Here is a 9,535-nt window from a genome sequence, read left to right as displayed (position 1 = left end):
TTAAAGAGTTTAATCTTTTGCTATGTATTACAAACACCTATTTTTTATTCTTTGTTGAACATAAGGATGCTAATCGATTTTAGGATAAATTACACAAAGCTACCTCAACTGTGAGTCGAGTCACAATTTCATATCTCATGTTTTAAAAATTACAATGTCATACCTCATCTTACGAATTTGTTGCAATTTCAGACCTTTGTCAAATTTTCTGTTAATTTTTCTATTAAATGCTGATTTGGCTTGAGGCAGGTCCATTCCCCAGCCAACTGGATTAAAAAAATAAAAATAAAATCATTTAAATATTTTTATGAAAAAATTTGGAACCCACACCTACAAACTCATCATCCTCACCCTTTCTCATTAGTCCACTCGTCTCCGCCGAACCTTCCTTCCTTCACCACCAAAACCAGAACCCACTCCCCCACCGCCGTCTTCACCCGCCAATCACCACCCTCTCTCCCTGCTACTCTTTAACCTAAATTATTCACTACCTATTATTTTACCATTTTAGTCCCCAATTTTGTTAATTTAGTCAAACAAATTAAATTCTGAAATTTCACAAATTTGGTGTGCTCTATTGCTACGCCCTTTTGACATCTCTGCCATTGCCACCAGCAAATCCTCATGCATCCATCTTTTTCTTTGCCTTTTGTTTCGAACATGTGGTGGCGTGTTAGTCAATTTGTCCACATACAATCAGGCGAGCATCCTCTTGGGCAACGACACTAGGGACATCTTGGGCAACAACAACAATCTTCCTAATCTTCCTAAACTACCAACACCTATAATGGTTAGCTTAAATAAATTTTATATACATTGTATTGATTGAATGAAAAAATTCAATAAAATCAACAAGAAACAAACCTGTAGAATCGAATTTAAACCTATAATAGTTAGCTTACAAATGTTGATGCACAAAATTAGTGAGACTTTGGAACAACGTAAAGTGGCAAGTTTGTAACCTTCGCAAGGTTGTTCTGATCACCTAGTGAGGATAATATGAAAGAGATAGAGGTAAGGAAGCAAACACAAGATGTGCATGCTTCACCCTAAGTTGGGTTACGTCCACGAAGGTAGATGAGTTCTTATTAATAGTGAAGAGTTTACACAATACATAGGTTCAAGCATAATCATTATTAGTGAGTTATAATGACAAGTTTAAGTACAATAATGACATTAGGAATTAATTTTAGGAGAACAGCCTCCTTTTATAGTTGAGGAGATTATTCGGCTCTCGTCCGCGGTTGATCTGGGACTCTAGGAGTTTCATTTTGATGTTGACAAGTGTCGTGTTGTGATTGGTCTCTTGATTGGAGAGGAACTTGTGTGCTTCGGCAATGGTGCTTCCACAAGAACTCTTCAGTGGGTCCTTGAAGGTATGGAGTTGACTGATGCTCGGTAGTTTCTGGAATGATGAAGTATGGTACAAACAAAAAATATCAAAATTTCCTAAAGCTCTTAAATCTCGATTTTATCTATCTCTGTAAGCGATCAGCTTAGAAGATGCGTTGCGCTATAAAAAGTCTCCTTAGCTTAGTGAAGGAATCTACTGTATCAGGTTGAAGATGTCATTACCAATTGAGAGCTCCGCCAGATACAATGAAGGGGAAAATGAGACATCTTCCTCACCACTGTGTCTCTGTATACCATGGTGGATTCAAAGAGATGGTAATGCTCAATTAGATCTTCCCTCCAAATATATGATTGCACGCCAAGCTTCTATTTCGTTTCTCCTTGTAGAAGGGTGCCAATGATCCTTCTTGTTAGAGGGCCTGGCCTCGGCTGATTCCAATTAGGTGCCTTTGGCATGACGTTTGGCCTTTAGTTTGTTCACTTCCTCAAAAAGTTGCAGGATAAGGGGGTCCTGAGTGGAGTCAGGCATTATTGGAACCCTCCGTCGTAAGTTTCCATTATTTCTTGGAAGTGGAGAAGTTTAGTCAAGGGTATGTGACATTTTTTTGGATTCACCATACTGGCTTCAGGGAAACGCTTGTTGGAAGTCCCCCAAGTTTCCTACACCTTCTTGTCCCTCTAAGTCTTGCCATTTCTTCCTTAGGTTAGTAGTTGACCTTGGTTGTGGTAAGTGATTGATTCCTTCGATGACCCCTGGGTCAATGATCCCTGAGTCTATGTCGATAGGTTTTTTTCGACGTTACCTCAATAGGTCTTGATAGTCACGATAAACAGCTTTTGATCATTCCATTCCTTTTTGCAAGGAGATGTTTTCTTCCACTTCTTTTGCTTTGGTTTGAAGCAGCTAGGTTGAGAGAAGTCTCGTGTTGATCAATATCTTAGGTAAAAGGCCGCTCCTCATTAAGAACGCCCGTGTTAAAGACATGTGAAACTTCTTATTGGTGGGTACCTATGTGTTGATCCTAAGTCACGAGGGCGATGACACTTGAGACTGAGTTTGTCTCTCATTTTGTTTCTAGAGGATCTCATTCCTTATCACTATTTTTTTTTTTATTCTGAGCTTTAACCTCTTCGACTTTAGTTTGAAGAGCAGGCTTGTTCCTTTCCCTCATTCGTTACCTCACGCTAGGCATGGAAGATGTTCTTTTCTGCATGTTGTGGCTTCCTTCACTCCGCATGTTAGTGAGGGATGCACTTTTCAAAGGAGAGTGTACGCACGATAGAAACCAGTCTGACAAAGTTGGTGAGAGTAGGAATCAGTGTCGTTCCCACAAACGGCGCCAAATGTTGATATGCAAAATCAGTTAGACTTTGGAATAACGTAAAGTGACAAGTTTGTGACCTTCATAAGATTGCTCCGGTCACCTAGTGAGGATAAAGATATATATAGTGGTGGGGGATTATGGGATTTATTTTCAATCCATTTGGCATGGTGCTAAAACCTTGTTTTGAGACGTTTTTGCTGGTATTGATCTAGATTTAGATGCTCAAGTGGAATTTTGAGCATTCCAAAATCCAACTACAAGAAGGCAAGTAGTCTGATAAAATATGCTTTGTTACTTGTTACTTTTCATTTTTATTTTCTTTTTGTGATTTTTAGATGGGGTACTAGATAAATCTTAATTTGAATCATTGCCTTTTCTTTGACTCTTGCTCTTTATTTATCTGAGAGACGATCCCAAATAAATAGTTATGGAAGCTGTAATTGTAAACCATGATCGAATTTGTGGAAGCATTGGTTTATACATTCCTTTTAGTCTCAACTCTAGGGATAATTTTTTTTTGCTATCTTTTTTCGAGAACTGCCTAAAGTTCCAACTAAAAAGGTGAAATGATTTGTCATTATATTAATTGAAGTACGTATCCTCCCAATATTGGGAGGATCCGTAATTCAACTAGTCCCCTTGTTCCTTGAATGGATCTTTTAGTTGTTCCTCAAATGGATCTCTTAGTTGTTGAGAGGGTTGCCTAAAAGCAGTATATAAGACGTACAATTTTTTGGCTAATAAAGGGATCAAATGGTATAATTCTTTTGTTGGTAGATTGGAGGATTAGAAACATGACAATTGCTTTCCAATTGGCTGTTTTTGCATTAATTGCTACTTCATTAATGTTATTGATTAGTGTACCTATTGTATTTGCTTCTCCTGAGGGTTGGTCGGGTAACAAAAATGTGGTATTTTCCGGCACATCATTATGGATTGGATTAGTCTTTTTGGTGGGTATCCTTAATTCTCTCATCTCTTGAACCTATTCATTCTATATCCAAAAATGAAATGACCCCCCTCCCAATTTCTACTGTTTGAACAAGTCTTTGTAGCTAATCTTCCATATTCAACTTCAAAAGTTATGCCTTCAACAGTTGGACAGACATAATATAAACAAGTAGATAAATGACTCCTTGTTTCCGAATGCAGTTAACATTTTCTTTTGCTAGAAAACTCAAGGGTAACTCAAGGATTGATCATTTCAAATTAAGATGAGATTGATCATTTCAACTCAAGGAATAATTTATTTATTTAATTTAATTTTATTTATTTTATAAATAATGTATTTTTATATATAGTACAAGTTATTCATTTTTAGGAAAATTAATGAAAATGACTTGAAAACTTTGAGTTTTAACGATAAAGACAAACTAAAGGGTAAAGTGAATAGTACCAGAATTGACTTTTTAGTGCAAAAATGTGGGTTTTCGTTAAAATGAATAGTACCGGGAGCTTTTCTTTAAAGTTCCCTTAATTTTTTAATCTTAAATTGAATATCATATATACAAAAAACTAGGCTTATTATATTGACACCCCACAAATTGTTAAATAAACCTCACATACTTAATACACCCCACATTTGCTTTTTCACTTAAAAATTATCTTAATACACTCCACATACTTTCCCATAATACCCCCACACCCCACATTCTCAATATACATCTTATATTTTGTACATACACCCCACATTCTCTTTACACCCCACATTTCTCAAATCTTATAACACTTATTTTTAATTTTTAGGGATTGAATCTAACCATTTGAACGTTTAGTTTGCCGAATGATTTCAAAATGATGATTTGAAATCATCTTAGTATAGATTGAAATCATCTTATTAACGCATGCTAATTCGAAAAACACAAGTGATCCTTATTCAACTTCTAAATCCAATGTTGGACCTATTATATGGCCTGGAGATTCTGCCTCAGTTCCTAAGGGATGGGAGATCCCGACAAATGGCAAAAGATTGAGAGTAGGAGTTCCTGTGGAGAATGGCTATCCTCAATTTGTAAAAGTAGTATATGACTCTAGCACTAATACGACTCATGTTATTGGGTACGCAAGATTAATATGAACCCTAAAAGATGAATATGAATATAGAAGTTTAAATAACGCAACAAAAGCAAGATTAAATAATTATCGATGTCATTGAAATCTCTAAAACAATGAAAAATATGAAGTCTTACCTCATGTGAAGCTTCCGAAACATTGATTTCGTGTTCCATTCGCCGAAAACAATTTTTCTCAATTAACATGTTTGTAGTTTCATTGGTTAGGGTTTTGTTCAACAATGGAGCATGAGAGGGTTTTGATAGTTGAGAAGATAAATAATACGCTAAAAGTGATTTGGGGTGTATTTATAAATTTTTATTTTTTTGAAAAACCTAATAAGGTCAAAATTGTCATTGCATAGTGGAGTAAATAAGTCATTTAATATTAAATTTTAATATGGGGTGCATCCAACATTTTGTGGGGTGTTAATATAAAAAGCCAAAAACCATTCAAATTGAAGATTGTTTAGTTATCCAAATATATCCATAAAATGAATAGTTCATTATAAATCTTTTACTTAGTATCTACACTGTTGATTGGGTTCATATATTTCAATGACTAAACTATCTCAGATTCAAATAATTCTTTTCGTTTAGATGATCTTCAAATAAAGATTAAGAAACTGAACGATCACAATATAAAATTTGTAAAATATGTGCATTCCTCATGGGTGGAACACAAGAATTATCCGTTCTTTTACGTACGTACGCAACTTTTGGGTACATGAAACGTGCTTTCTTTTAAGCTACAGACCATGACTTGGTCTTTAAACTAGGACTTTCAAAGCCAATTTTGTTTACAAATTTTAACCCTTTACTATTCTCATGAGCTAGTACGTAGACACCATATCCCTTCCTCCCTTTCTCTATATAAACGCCATGCAATATTCCAGGAGGAGATAACTTAATTATCTCGATCGATATCAAAACTCCCAAGTTATGGCAATGAAATATTCACGATCTTTGGTGTGCTGCTACTCATTGGCTTTGCTTTTACAAATAGCAAAGCAACTAATACGGATCCACCTGTTCATTCCGAATTTCTCAATCGCAGCAGTTCTGAACCAGGGTTCATATTTGGCACAGGTTCCGCATCTTACCAGGTCAGTGTATACACATACATATATATAAATATATCTATGTATATATATATATATGTGTGTGTGTGTGTGTGTGTGTGTGTGTGTGTGTGTGTGTGTGTGTGTGTGTGTGTGTGTCTTCTGGGATTATTTACCTTAATTTGGGTGTATTTTATACATGCAGTTAGCATCCATGCATGAATTGTAATGTTGACATCTTCCTTGCGTGTGTAGTAGTACTCTTTCGTATATATGCATGTGTGTATATTTCAATATGAAGGTGTTTGGGTTGATATTTAAACATTGGGACTTGTATAAGGGAAAGCCCAAAGACGCCAAAACAAATTGAACTTGCTCGAAGCCCAGCATTAAAGCCTGAAACAAATTGAAGCCTTCTCAGCCAAGGCATAGGCCATGTGCCTATGATTGAAGTGACAAATGACAGAGACCAGCTCACTACTAGCCAAAAAGCACTTTCTGATGGCACAAAGGTGTAAATACAAGATGACTCACTGCCCCCCAAGAGAGCTTTCAGACAAGAACAAAGCCTTACAATCGGGCCAAATCGCCTATAAAAGGAGAAAAAGACAACAGAAACAAGGATACTCAACCAACCAAACAAACAACATACAAATTCTACTCTCAAGCTGGATTTGCGTCTAGAAAGCTGAAACTCGCCTAGATTCAGTCCTTTTAGCAATAATTCCCTTAGAAAAATCATCTTTTGTCTAGTGTAAAAGCTCTGCTGCCTTCCCTAGTGTTGTAGTATCGATCCCCTTGTGTAAAACTTGTTTACCATTTATCCCTTTTTAGCATACAACCTTTGTAAACTCAAAGAGAAGTGGCTGCAAGAAGTTGAACCTTGCCCGACAAGGTGAAATCTTGCTTGAGTCTTTTGTACTTTAGTTTAGTAGATCTATTACTTCATGTACTTTTGATCATATATTCAAGTTATTTCTAGCTGTTTTCTACCTAGTAGTCCTATTTGCAATCGAATTTGGTTAATTTAATAGGCTTCTTTTCGTTAAGAACTAACTGGGATTGAGGAAATGGTTTAAAGGGCCATAAACTCCCTTCATTTCGAACATACAAGATTATGAACTAAAAGTCCTCGTTCACAAGGCAAGAAATAGAGCTCGATGCAGACTTAATCCATCTGTGACAATCCTTTGATGACAAGAAGTTTAAGTAACTTGGGGCGCAAGTAATCGACCTAAAATACATTTGTTCTACATCTGTTGTACTGAGATAGCAGTGGCATGCCTAACACATTGTTAGTTTTGATTGCGAGTCTCAAGGCCTACACTTAAGGCCCCACGAAGGCACCTTTCAAACTAACTTCAAATTTATCTTACAACACATCAAGCAGCAAGAGCTCGCCCAACTACCAGACCTAAAGTGCCATCCACCATTGGGGAGCTCTGTTGGAAGTATGCCCACAAAGGCACTCATTTGATGTAATTGCTTTTGGAATACTTATTGTGTTAAATATTATATGTTTAATGAAGGGCAAAGCTTATTCATAATTTATTGTATTATGTGTTTACACAATAAGGGAATCCAAGGAATGTATTTAGTCTAAGAGAGAAGTGATCTAAGTAAGTTAAATTAACGAGACCTTTCTCTTATGTTCATTCCTAAAATGTTCTAGCTATAGGATTGCCAATTGGGTATTGACAATCCGCTAAGGTTAGTATGTGTTATGTTAACTCAAGTGTGAGTATGATTGGTCTCAAGTCATTTAGTGTTGGACACTGAGACAAACACATAGGTACTTAAAATGGTAATCGAGTACACTGAACTACGATCAAAAGAGAGTTCGAACATACATGTCATTTAAGAACTCGTAAGTTGCAATATTCAAAGTAATCCTTTGACCTGAAGCATCATAGATGTCCAACGGTTAGGTTCTTGATCTTTGATCATGTCAAAGGCATTCCATCAAGAGTGTCCATGACATTGTTGGGGTCAAGCTATCTAGTCATGTAGGCATATGAATGCACAACAAGGGATCTTTAACCTTCCATGGTGGAGGGAGAATACTCTGAGATATGATTCGGGAGTCTTTGGCCAAAACATACAAATATGACTTAGGAAGTTTATTCCAAATCATATTCAATTGAATCATATAAAGAAGTATCACATTGAATAGTAGACATGAAACAAACTATCACTCAAACAATGTGATTAAGAGTATTGTATTAGAGAATGACCATATTGCATTGTAATTGTAACTGGATAGGTTCTCCAACCACTTCTACTTAGATTGGGTAGCCATGACATACTGCTAGATGTCACTTATGGTTTGTGGAAGCACTGAAGATTAGCAAACACTAATCTTCATCAAAGGGAGAATTGAAAACTGAACAATGATTAATCATTATTAATGTCTCGATTTGCAAACTGAACAATGATTAAAAGGGGCACTATCTGGGTTAATATTTAAATTTTGGGCTTTGTATAAGGGAAATCCCAAAGGTGCCAAAACAAATTGAACTTGCTAGAAGCCTAACATTGAAGCCTGAAATAAATTGAAGCATTCTCAGCAAAGGCATAGGCCATATGCCTATGATTGAATTGACAAATGACAGAGACCAGCTCACTACTAGCCAAAAATCACTTTATGATGGCACAAATGTGTAAATACAAGATGACTCACTGCCTTCAAAGAGCTTTCGAACAAAAGCAAAGCCCAGATAATCGAGCCAAATCGCCTATAAAAGGAGAAAGAGAAAACAGAGACAAGAACACTCAACCAACCAAACAAACAACATACAAACTCTGCTCTCAAGCCAGATTTGCATCCAGAAAGTTGAAAGTCGCCTAAATTCAGTCCTTTTAGCAATAATTCCCTTAGAAAAGTCATCTTTTGTCTAGTGTAAAAGCTTTGCTACCTTCCTTAGTGTTGTAGTATCAATCCCCTAATGTAAAACCTATTTACCATCCATCCCTTTTTAGCATACAACCTCTGTAAACTCAAAGTGAAGTGGCTGCAAGAAGTTTAACCTTGCCCGACAAGGTGAAATCTTGCCCGGGTCTCTTTGTTTGTACTTTAGTTTAGTAGATCTATTGCTTCATGTACTCTTCAGCATATATTCAAGTTATTTCTAGTTGTTTTATACCTAGTAGTCCTATTTGCAATCGAATCTGGTTAATTTAATAGGCTTCTTTCCATTAAGAACTAACTGGGATCGAGGAAATGGTTTAAAGGGCCCTGAACTCCCTTCATTTCGAACATACAAGATTATGAACTAAAAGTTCTTGTTCACAAGGCAAGAAAAAGAACTCAATGTAGACTTAACCCATCTGTGACCATCCTTTGATAACAAGAAGTTTAAGTAACTTGGGGCGCAAGTAATCGACTTAAAACACACTTGTTCTACATTTGTTATACTGAGATAGCAGTAGCATGCCTAGCACATTGCTAGTTTGGATTACGAGCCTTAAGGCCTACACCTAAGGCCTCATAAAGGCACCTTTCAAACTAACTTCAAACTTATCTTGCAACACATCAAGCAACAATAATGATATTAGGAATTAATTGTACGAGAACGGTCCCTTTGTATAGTTGATGAGAGTCGGCTCCTGTACATGGTTTATCTAGGACTCTAGGAGTTTTATTTTTAAGTTGACATGTGTCGTGTTGTGATTGGTCTCTTGATTGGAGAGAAACTCGTGTGCTTCGACAAAGGTGCCTCCACTTGAACTCTTCAGTGGGTCCTTG

This window comes from the organism of the source record quoted next, unplaced genomic scaffold, assembly GCF_019419815.1.
Source record: "Pyrus x bretschneideri cultivar Hongxiangsu unplaced genomic scaffold, Pyrus_bretschneideri_v1 Contig55, whole genome shotgun sequence".
Lineage (NCBI taxonomy): Eukaryota > Viridiplantae > Streptophyta > Magnoliopsida > Rosales > Rosaceae > Pyrus > Pyrus x bretschneideri.
This window is presented reverse-complemented; position numbering follows the sequence as displayed.